Source organism: Nuphar pumila, chromosome 15 (assembly GCF_984573655.1).
Source record: "Nuphar pumila chromosome 15, dmNupPumi1.hap1.1, whole genome shotgun sequence".
Taxonomy (NCBI): Eukaryota; Viridiplantae; Streptophyta; class Magnoliopsida; order Nymphaeales; family Nymphaeaceae; genus Nuphar; species Nuphar pumila.
The window spans coordinates 20,185,935-20,198,961 of record NC_143263.1 but is presented as its reverse complement, the minus strand read 5'-3'; the positions used below and the strand labels follow the sequence as shown (position 1 = coordinate 20,198,961).

The following is a 13,027-nucleotide window of genomic DNA, read 5'->3' as shown; positions in this document are numbered from 1 at the left end:
GGAGGTTGCGGTTTGGGAGAAACCATGAAGATACAAAAACTTCGTGTGCGTTGTTTTTGCCCTTGAACCCGATATTGAGGTTCTTCTCCCGGCCACGGTTTTATGGAGAGTCTGTCACTTTGCCTGGAGGTGGTGTGTTTGACACAGCTGTTGTTGTTTTGGTATACCAAGAAAATGGCGCCAGTGGATGTTGTTTTACATGGTGTCCCCGACATTGGATGTTGTTTTTCAATGTTCCGATGGATGGTGTTGTTTCCTGATATCAGTCGAGGGCTAAGTTTGAAACCCAGTAAATAAATTACAACTTGTGTGCTAAGCTACCCTGGGAACTTAACTTGACCTCGGGGACTGTACCCGTTTAGTGTATCCGCGGGCAACGGTAATTAATTAAAAGAGAAACTTAAAGTTTGTGCATTTAATAGGGCATGCATGTGGACAAGGGAACTTAATGAAAGATAATAAGAGGATTCATGCATTACACATAAGTCATGCATTTTCCTGCTATGCATTAGATCATGCATATTTCAATTGTTCCCTCAATCATTACATGATAATGAGTGTATGGTGTTTACTTCCTAATGCATGTTAAAGGTTTGTTACTTGTTTTTGCTTTAATGTTTCTTCATGCCTAGCACTTATAATTATTGCATGAAAAATTTCTTAAATGCTATAAATTGTCAGCTAAATTTTATACATGTTATTGTTGTTGTGTAGTTTCCTTTGTTTCTGTATATGCTAAAAATCATACACGACACCTACATCACATACTTGACACATGATATACCTGCGAGAAAATTTACAGTATTTCCTACTTAAACAATTGTAGTTTAATTCCTATAAATTTATCATTTTTTAGGTGGAGAGTAGAGCGTATGAGCGGCTGCGGGATGAGGCATCAGATCGAGATTTTGGATTTATTGTTCTAGGGATAGTTTGAGAAACTCTGATATTAATATTCATTGATAATGAAATGAAATAAATATTTTGGTCTTGCTCCCCACTGTAATGTTCTGGAATACTTAACCTTATAGTATTACTTGTTTCTGCTGTTTCAAAAAAAAAATCCTCAAAATTTGGGTTAAGATTTCGGGGCGTTACAGATAGAGTTAGTATTCCTGCATTGATATTGAAGGTATCATTTTGTTGTTGATAAATTTCTCTTCCCGACTGAGTCTGCCTACAAAAAAAAAGAGAACAGACCAGCATATTACTGAACCTACTGTTTTCCTTTCGATTTATTTAACAGTAATGTTTTAGCTGTGACCTTTTTTTATTCCTTGGTTATGGATTATTCTTCTTCTTCTTCAACCATGTCAGCTAGCTTTCTTAATGAGCTAGTTTCAGAAAAATTGTTTACTTCCAATTTCCTCACTTGGAAGAGACAAATAATTCCCTTTATTCGAAGCCAAGATCTCTTGGGACACCTGGATGGGTTAGTTAAAATTCCACCAGAATTTGTCTTGCGAGAACAAAATGATAAAAATGAGGTTGTCACTACTGTTGTTCATGTTTGAAATCCAAAGTATGTGTCCTGGATGAAGCGTAATCAGGCCACTTACTGTCTATATCACGTCTACTCTCTCACAGGAAGTCTTAGTGAGCATTCCTGATGATTGCTCAGCCATGGAACTATGGGTTGCACTTGTGTAGACATATTCACAGGTTTCAGAGGCAAGGGTTATGTATTTGAGGAAAGAGTTTCTGAATCTTAAAAAGGGCCCTATGTCAGTTATGGACTACCTTGATAAGATGAAGGAAATAATTGATCAGTTTGCCATGGTCGGTTTTCAGATTCTCGATAACAACAAAGTACAACAGGCTCTCAATGGGCTTGGGCCTGAGTATAGCGTCTTCTACACCACTCTGTCATGCTTTGATGAGTTGCTCACGTTCAAAGCCTTGCGTCCAAAGTTGCTTCAGTTTGAAATGAATATAACATGAGCATCAGAGATCATCAGCTGTTTCAGATAGCCATAATGTACTCATGTCAGGTATACAGTATGGAAGAGGAAGAGGTGGCGTGAGAGGAGGATGATAAGGTAATCAGGGAGGTCGTGGGTTGCTTCTTCTTCCCAATACTCCATTTATCCCTACCAAGGCAAGAAAATTTTCACATGCTTTATTTGCTAGAAACCAGGCCATGTTAAAGGCAACTGCTGATTTAAAGATGATTCAAAGTATATTGGAGACAGCAACTCACAAGAGAAGAATGTTGCAAAATCAGAGGGGACAGAATAACAATTACTGATGAATATGCAGCTTTTATTGCTGTTATTGTAGGGTTAAATCTGAAACAAAAGGAGTTTTTTATGTGGATTTAGGAGCAGGAAATCATATCACTGGAGATAAAGGTAAATTTAATAACTTGACTCCTTTCTTTGGTAAAGATAAAGTTATTGTTGTAGATGGTACTCGTCACCCCATCACACACACTGGAAAAGTACTCATTCTCATGTTCGATTCCAATCTTTAATTGTCCAATGTTTTTCTTGTTCCTAACATTAAAAAGAATCTTATTTATGTTTTTAAACTTATCGATGATACCAATTTTTGTGTTGTTTTTACTCCTATTTATGTGAAGAATCTTCACATATGCATCTCTTAAAGGAAAATTTGTTCGTCAGTATTCAACACAAGTCCACAGAAAAATCTAGAAGGTCTTATTCTCCTTGTTTTGTAAATTAGTCGGAGTCAAATCAACCAAGTGGACAACAAAAAAGTGTTTTCGTAAGGAACACACTCTCAACACCCACAAAGGGGCACACGCAAGAAGGTTCACAATATAAAGAATAAGATTTTATTAAACATCACAAGTATGCAAAAAGTGTTTGAAATTTTTATCCATAAACAACTTCCGTATAAAGGAAAATAAGTAGTAAAAGATTAGAAATTTCAAGAAGAGATTTAAAAAAAAATACATAACAAAGAGAATAATATTTGCAAATCAACACATGAAGAGATTTAAATTCTCACAAATATCAAGTGATATTTTATAAATTTCAACAATAGTTTGACCACCACAAGTAATCACCTCCTAGGCCTTCAAACCTCAAGCATCAAGTGTATCAACGACTAAAACAAGAGCATAATCATCATGTCACTAAAGGGCCAAATACACACACGAAGGTGTGTATAAACATCTCTTGGTCTACATATAATGATACTTAAAAACAAGTGTATCAGCAACTAGAACAAGAGTATAATGCCAATGATGGGCTAAAATCACACACGGAGTAATAAATATCTCTTGTCTACATATAATGACACTCAAAAAATCAAGTGTATCAACGACTAGATCAAGAGCATAATCACAATGCTAACAATGAGCTAAAACACACACACGAATGTATAAATAAACATCTCTTGTCTACATATAATGACACTTAGATAAAAGAGATAATAGGAGGAAACACAAAAGGTAAGAGAGCGTGTAATGAAAACACACAAATGTTATCAATAAAAATATCAATTTTAACCATCTTTCGAAATACCATGGTTTCAAAAATATATAGTAATCGCAATGGTCATACAACAAATGAGTGATACAACACACTCAGATCTAGAGATCAAACAATCGTCAGTTAGAGCCAAATCATAAATTGACAATCTAAAATGACATAAAACACGGTACACACAACTCACCCCAATAACATCTCCGAATAAAAAATAACAAGGCCAAGAGAAATAATGTATCATATAAAATTTTGTGATGGACACAACAAATGTCATAAGAAGGCAAAATATATTCACGAAAACCATTTTCAAACAAGTGAGTTCAAATATAGGAATCAATTTGAAAAAACAAAGTTTCAAATCAAATCCAACAACAGTAGATGAAAATTTTGGACTTAATATAGTGCAATCATATGCACATAAAATCATGTGCACATGCAATCATAAGCATCGTTAATATAAGCAAGCTATATATAGAGACAACTCAATCTAGATTACAAGTCTACTATGAGACAATCAATGTCATTAAAGATACCAAAACATATATAGAGATTCTCAAATAACCATTTAAAAAACCAAGTGCATACACAAGTATAATTAATCATGGATTCTCACAAAGAAATCAAAAGAACTATATGCAATAATCTAAATAAATTAAAGCCACATATCTTATACAAAAGACATGCATAGGAACAAATTTAAGCATATATGCAAGTGATAGATTTAAGGCACTAAGGGCACAATATAAAAATTTATGTTTTATAAATACCAAGTATGCAATGAATCAAGAGTCCTTAATCAAGAACGCACATGTCCACCAAAGATCTAAGCGGACAAACACGTTCATCAATAATGGACAAGTACTAAAGTGAACCATGAGAGAAACACATATAACTCTCATAAAAACCCAGAATTTTCTCATGGTTCTCAACTTAATATTTTATTAAAAACTAAGTATGCAACACAATATTTAAATCACATGTAAAGCATGTAAAATAATGTCGTGAGACTAATAACATAATCATAAGTACCACAAAAAGGATAAGCAATATAAACACCTAATATAATAACTATTATCATACAAAAGACCCATAAAAGCCATTTATTAAAGTGAATAACTTCCCATAAGAAATTATGCTCAATACCTTATGCACAAACAAACAATCTTATTCATCATCTAAGGCAATCATAAGTGCATAAGGATCAAATATCAATAAAAATTATTTTATAAGCTATATCATAATTTTTAACACTTCATATGCTACTTTTAATATACCAAGAGTAAAGAGAAATAATAAACACAAGTTCAAGCAAAATTTCATAAAATTATACTTGTGAAATACACACAACTTCATTATTTTGAAATATTTCAAATTATTTTAAAATATATAACAATTTATCAAAAAAGAACAAAACCAAGTTCAACAATACGAACATGATTTGACATTTATAATCATGACTTTTTCAAATAAAGCATCTAAATGCCAACAATACATGCTTAAGCATACACGATTGTATACATATATATCAAATAAAACAAGTTTGAAAGATTAAGATTCGAACATGATTTCAAAACATACATATATCTAATTTCTCAAAAATAAACAAATAAGTCTTATAAGATATTTAATAAGAAACAAGTCCAACGATGATTAAAAAACCATTTAAAGATTTTTTTTTAATAATAATAACATATATATATATTTTAACGATAAAAAAAATAAGTATTTTCTCATGCATAATGTATGGAATAGATAACACAAAAGATATAAGATACATATTAGGTCTATATTTCCCTTGAATTCAAGTCATACAACGATCATGAATCCTTCACGAAGCACGAACTCAAACCAAAGAATCCCAAGACCCAAAAGAAGCAAAATGCCAAGAAGAATAACCTGGCTCTTATACTACGTAATGAAATAGTGAAAAATACAAAAACAATGCCACTAAGAGCTTTACAAGATTATAATCACAAAAGTGCATAACCACAAACCAATGTCATTAAGAGCTTACAAGATCGCAACACAATGTGCACAAGCACAAGTCCACTATAGGACAAAACAACAGCCATCAAGGAGCAACAACACAAGCACTAAGCGCATATAAAACATTAAGAAACTAAACAAAAAAACACAAAATGTAAAAAATATTTATCTTTATTGAGCATAAATGCTAAAGAGAAGCATTAACAAATGAGAGGGAACAAAGTGTTACGACAATGAAGCCGTACATGATACTTCAAGTACAAGGTTTTGATGATGAGCAAGTGAATCAACTGCATTTCAGCTAAGGCAATGAAGAAATGTGACAAACATTGAAGAATTTGATGAAGAATCTTTAAAGACTAGTGTGCAAATGTTAAATTCATTAAAAGTCTTAGATTCTTGTAAGAGTCTTACTTAGAGTGCATATTTCGGTTGCATTTTACCTAAAAAGTCTTTAGAAAAACTTTTCTAAAAGAACCATTCATGAAAATCTTTTTAGAAAATTCTTTTCTTAAATTTTCGTGTTTATTAGTCGACCAATAGACTCACCAGTCGACTAATCCTTTCGCGCCAAATTTTCTAAACAAAATGTCATTTTTATCAAATTAGTCGACCGAAGGTTTTATTAGTCGACCGGACAAAATGTATGTTTTCTGAAAATTTTAGCAGCAGTCGACTAATGACTTTATCAGTCGACTGGACAGAACATGTGTTTTCTGGAAATTTAGCAGGAGTCGACTAATGCTTTTATCAGTCGACTACACAGAACTTGTATTTTTTAGAAAATTTTAGCAGCAGTCGACTGAAAGGTTTTTCAGTCTACTGATGATATTATCAGTCGACTAACTTTTCTCTAGTCGACTAAGTTTCAAATCTTCAGATTTTCAAACGGCTCGATTAACAGATCAGTCGACCGATGATAACTGTCAGTCTACTAATAACTAATTATTAGTCGACTAACTACTGTTTCAGTCGACTAATTTTGTCGTTTTTCCTGAAACTTTAAAAAGGTGTGTCTTTTCATTTTTCAAACGTTTTGATCGTTCAAAATGGACTGTTTTGACACCCTTTCATACCCTCAACGTATGAAAACTTTCAACTATAAATATGAGTGCATTTTACACTCAAAAGCACTGCAATTCAATCAATTTGAATCAATTACTCTTTGCTTTTCACTCATATTCATTTTCTCACTCACGTGATATTTTTCACTTCAGTTTTTTCACTCAAATTCCTTTGAGAGATAGTGAATTCGTGAGTAGAGTATTCCAACAACCTCAAAAGCCAATTGCATCTCATTTGCATTCATAAGAAGGGCTCATAGGTTGTATTGTAAGTTGTTACTTGTTTCAATTTTCTGTAAAAGAAAGGACTCCTTAGTTTAAAGAAATTGTTTGCTTTCAGTAGGTGTGTTACTGAAAGTGAGACCGGATTTGGTCTGTATGATCTTGTAGTTACACAAGGTTGATAGTGAATTGTTCCTAATGAACCGTCCTTATTACATGAGTAAAATGATGAAAATACGCCTAGAGGATATTTACCTATTACATTATTATAAATAATATATATACATACATATATATATATAAACAAGATGGCCACCTAAGTGGTCAACCATGGGTTAGCCCTCTCTTCAAACTCCATTGGGTTGGAAAAGAGGTGCCAACGAACCTTGCCAGCCCCTTCTCCCTTGGTCGCTCTCCATTGGCCAGCCAAGAGGAGAATGGAACAAAAATATTCAAAGAATGACAGCCATGCTACAACTCCACATTTAAAACCATTCCAACAAAAAGAGTCCATGATATCTCTTTGAAAAAAAATCTGGAAAAAGAAAACAAAAATGGAAAAAATGAAAGGAAAGCATGGAGAGAGGGAAAATTGTGAGTTTTGGGAGAGTTTCAAACTTGTGGGTTGACAGAACTTGTGACTTGAGGGTTTTTGAACCTTGTGGGTTAAAGGAACCTAGTGTGGGACGTCTGGTCTATTGCGCAAACTCGTGGCTGTAACGTGTGAGTTCCGATTTGGTGTTTGAACTTGTGAGAGGAATCGTATCACCGTGCTAGTCGTGAAGGGGCGTGAACCTGTCCATTGTTGGAGCAAGCTTTATGTTTGGTCACCTGTCCTTTCAAGGAGATAACAGATTTGTGTTTTTCCCTTCCCCTCTCTTTCTATATTGTTCAATGTTCGGATTGAACGTGTTAGATATGCTGAAATCTGATTTGTGCTTGAGAAAAAGCAATTTGCTTATGTTTTATATGCCTATTGATTGAACTTAAAATTGCTTCGTTTGAAATCAGGTTGAGAACAAGGAAAAACGTTGTTAGCATCTTGAGCAGTAGGCGTGTTTCCTATTCACGGCTCTGCTGTGACGTTGGGCTGCAGCCAACGTCCAGCCTGATTTATTGCTGTAGTACTTGGTTAAAAACTGAACCCAGTCCATTGGGTGTGGTTTGACTTGAGTGAACAATAAGTTTGGTGTCGATTTGAATCATTTCCAAGTGCAATGTACAGGAACCTCTTAAATTTGTGTCCGTTAAACAGTCATTTCTGAAATCTGACTCGCATTGGTATATATATATATATATATATATATATATATATATATATTTTTTTTTTTGCTAAACAAAAAAATCACTGCAAAATTTTTCTAGCGTTAATTGCAATTTGCTGTGCGATTTCCCTATTCCCAGCAAGCCGATTTAAGCCTTGTTAACAGCCTGATTAATTGTTGATTTTGTTGCCTGATTCACACCTTCAATCTGTGCCGAGCAATTGAATTCCGTCGTGGCTGTTTTTCCTGGGTGTTTTGTGTTGTTAGTGGTTTTACGTGCCCGCGAATAGAGATCAGCAGCCCCATTGCTGTCAAAATTTTTGTCACCAGTTTAGGCATCATAAACGCCCTCATTTCAGCTGGGATTGTAACGCTGAAACAGTCCAGTGACTGTCCATCTCATCACAGTCTGCATGGAGCTGAATTTTGGACTGAACATTATCCATTAAAGAAAACTCGTTCCCTCTGTTCCTGAAATTAAAATTTGCATTTCTGTGAACCAGTGAAATTCCTAAACTAAATTTTCTTGTGTTTGCTTGGTTGCCATCAATGTTGTTTACCAGAACTGAACTTGTGTGAACTGAGTACTAGTGCACCTAGGTCTGTCATTGCATGGTTGTTGAATTCACATTCATAGGGCGTCAGTATATATATAATATATATAGTCATTCATATATATTTATGTAGGTGGCCATATATCTTTGTCTAGTGTTGTAGTATTAGGTGAGTTAGCATAGTTAGTCTTGGTCTTTATGTTAAAAAAAAACAACAAAATAGTTTTCAAAATTTATTTTTTCATTTAGGTTTTATTCACTTCCGCATATTAGTTTAGCCGTTTAGGTGTGAGTGCTAACCGACCCTGAGTAGTCGGTTTTCATCATGTTGCCTCTAAAGGAGGATTAACTTATTACGTGATTTTTGTTGATGATTATTCTAGTTTTACTTGGATTTAGTTTTTTAGGCACAAATATGAAGCTTTTGAGATTTCAAAACTTTTTATAACCTTGTTAGAAATCTCTTTAAAACCAATATTTCTATATTTTGTTCTGATTCAGGGGGAGAATATATGTCAAATGACTTTAAAAATTATTTGGAAAATCACGGCATTTTGCATCAAAGATATTGTGCAAACATGTCTCAACGAAATGGTTTGGCAAAAAGGAAATGCAAGCACATAGTAGAAACCACTAGAACCTTGTTTATTTCTAAACAAGTTCCAAAATATTTTTGGGCTGAAGTTGCACTTACTTCGGTATACCTTACCAACAGACTTCTTTCAATCAAACTTCAAAATATTTCTTTGTATGAGAAACTTTACAAAACTACCCCTGATTATTTCATACTAAGAACCTTTGAATGTAAATGTTTTATTCTTACAAATAAAAATGACAAACTTTCTCCGAGAACCATTCCTTGTGTTTCTTTTGTTATGGAAAAAGCCAAAAAGAATCTAAATGTTATAATTTTAAAATATCTCAAGGAATGTTATCTTTATAGAGCAAGAAAGTTTTTTTGAAGCAAATGTGCCAAATAAAGAAAATGATGATTACTCCTTTTTGGAATTATTTTCTAAATGTAATGATGGTGTTAAATGATGAACCTCAAAACAATAACAAGTGTGGTGAGTCTCATGACATTGATGGTGGATCTTTAGTTATATAAGAATTGGTGATAGATATCCCAATGCCTTAGAACAATATTCTATCATAGAAAATCAAGAACAAAGCACTCTTAGGAAATAAGAAAGAACACATAGGCCTCCAAATAGATTTGTATCCTATGAAAATTTTACTCTTCAATATAGAGCTTGTCTAGCCAAGATATTTTCCTACTTTAAACCCTCCTCATACAATCAGGCCAAGAATCATCCTGAATGGATGAGAGCTATGAATGACAAAATACGATTCTTAGAAAAATCCAAAACCTAGGATATAAAAAATCTTTCTCATGGAAAGAAGACCGATAAGATGTAGATAGGTGTTTAAAATTAAAACCAAGAGTGGTACAATTTTATAGAGACATAAGGCTAGATTAGTGGCAAAGGGTTATTCTCAAGAGTATGGAATAGATTATGATTAAACTTTTTCTCTAGTAGCTAGGATGACTTCTGTTAAAACCCTTATAGTTGTAGCTACCATTAGAAGTTGGCAATCAAATGAATGTCAAGAATACCTTCTTCAATGATGAATTGAAGGAAAAAGTTTATATGGATCCACCACCTAGATATGATATTCCTGTTGAAAAAGTGTTTCACTTAAGAATAAGTCTTTTATAGTTCGAAACAGGCGCCTAAAGACCGATATGATTGTTTTAGTTTTGTTATGGTTAAATTATGCTTTACTTCTTATTATATTGACAATGCTATGTTTATTAAGAGATATGATGAAAGTATTGTTATTCTTCTTCTCTAAGTTGACGACATGATCATCACAGGGGCAGACAAACAAGGAGTTAGTTTCATTAAGAATGTTTTAAAATAAAAACAAGCTTTGAAATTATTGATTTAGGTTTTCTTAAATATTTTTTAGGGATTGAGGTTGTGTATTCTGCTTGTGGCTATTTTCTAACTCAATCCAAGTTTGTCTCTGACATCATAGTTAGGTCTGAAATTACAGATGATAAAAGGGTAGACACTCCTGAAGTGATAAATGCAAAAATGAAGATAGATGATGACACACCTTTGGACGATCCTACACCTTACCGTCAAATGATTGGGGCTCTCACATATTTGACCATCACCAAACCTGATATCTCACATATCGTCCATATAGCACATAAGTGACGTTATGTGTATCATAAAATATTTAAAAAAAATTGTTTCTAAAGAGATTTTGTCTTCATCCTCCTCACTCGAATTAATTTCTTATACTGAATCTGATTAGGGAGGAGATCCTAATGATAGATGCTTAATTATAAGTTTATGTGTCTTTTTAGGTGACTTGCTGGTATCATTATTGTCAACTGAAATTGATTATCAGGTCATGGCTACCACAACATCTGAAATTGTGTGGTTGAGAAGATTATTGAAAGACATGGGGTCTGGTATCATTATTGTCAACTGGAATTGATTATCAGGTCATGGCTACCACAACATCTGAAATTGTGTGGTTGAGAAGATTATTGAAAGACATGGGGGTGCATGTGCAATCGCCCTGAAGGTTATGTTGTGATAATAAAAGTGTCATCTACATAGTTGGCATTCACACGTTTCATGAACGCACAAAACATATTAAGATGGATTGCCAATATGTTCGTGAAGAGTATACGAAAAAGACCATCATCATGCCATATGTAGCATTGAAATTTCAGTTGGCTGACTTCTTTACGAAAGTTCTTCCCTCTCCCCAGTTTCACTTTTTGCTTGACAAACTTTCAGTGATTACACCGTAGGTTTGAGGAAGAGTGTTAAAGTACATATATATATATATATATATATATATGTATGTATATATATGTTAATATAATAGGTAATACCCATTAGTGGTATTTTAGTCTTTTCATTTTATGTAATTAGTTGTGTTCATTAAGGGCACTTTAGGGTTTTCTATTTTTTATGTATTTTATGTCTTTTATCAAGGGCATTATAGACCTTATAATGTCCTTAAAATAGAGTTGTTGGTAGTGCTCCCAACGATTATATTTCTAGCCATTGGGAGCACTCCCAATGGCTATTGGTGGTCCCTTTTGTGTACAAAAAAGGGATGAATCTCCTGTTATTTTTTATGCTTGTTCTCAAGCACTCTCTCAATAAAGTCTATATATTTTGTATGCTTTCTCTTTTGCCCATAAGTAGCATTGTGTTTGTGATTGTATCTTGACCCATAAGTAGTCTCCATTTGTGTGTGTTGTACTTGCTCATAAGAGGCACTTGGTTGTGTTCTTCATATTTCATTACAACTTTATATATATATATATATATATATATATATATATATATATATATATATATATATATATATATATATTTGCTATGGTCGTTTACATGAAAAAAACGACATCAAAAATATCGCCGATATTTTGAAAATATCGCAATAATATCAGCGATATCAAGTCAGCCAAAATATATCATGATATTTTCAAAATATCACCAATAACCAAAATATCGCAATATTATGATAATATCACAATACTTTTGGGAAAATACATTTTTATAGTTTAAGAATACATTTCCAATTTTTTGTTTCTTTTATATTTTAAAACCTTTTAAATTTGTTTCTTTGTATTTTTGCAAGAATTCATGCAAAACTTATGTTCTTATTTTTTTCTTATTATTATATTTTTGTCAATATTTTTAAACCCTTGAGATTTTTCATAGAAAAAAATAACTTTTGAAAATCTCTCCTAGAAAAACCCTCACCAAGAAAAAACCTTGAACGATATAGGTGACTGGTACAAATGCCTCTTTTTTAAAAAATTTATTTTTTGGTTGTTTTTCATTAAACTAACCTTACAGCTGTAATCTACATGTCTTTCTTAGAGGGAATCATCACTTGGACCATCCAATTCTGACATGTAGGCAAGGAGAAGAACAAAAGCAACAATAACAGGAGAAGAACAATAGCAAGAATATATTTGGAAAACAATAGTTAATGGCATTATGAAATATGAAATTTTGATAATTCAAAGATGAGGATAGATCATCTAGAGGACGTAGCTACCATTCTTCATCATCCTGGATATAAGTCACCATAATGTCAGTCTTTACTCTTAGGTCTCTACTGACAGAATAGCTAACATTTTTCATATATAATCTTTAACAAGCACTCTGGATCAAAGCAGAGTGGGCCAAAGGAATAATTATTGCCCACAAAGAAGGTTTTATAATCACAATAGCCAAATCACAAGCTCAACTATCAAAGATGTGCACTCTTTTGGCAAATACAGTAGACTGCAAAATTTCAATTGATCCAAAATGGATTTTTGTTTAATAGGCAAAAAAAGTGATAAAAATATGTGGCTGATTAAATAGTTTACCTTTTCACACAGTTAATAATAACTTCCTCACCTAGTCTATGACCCATAGATGATAATATGG

At 33.1% G+C, this 13,027-nt stretch overlaps 1 protein-coding gene across 2 annotated transcripts in view; it reads right to left on the bottom strand.

Annotated features, from left to right (window-relative positions):
• FTSHI1 (FtsH extracellular protease family) overlaps positions 1-13,027 on the bottom strand; it is a 60,108-nt gene that overhangs the window by 21,899 nt on the left and 25,182 nt on the right. The window lies entirely within an intron of this gene.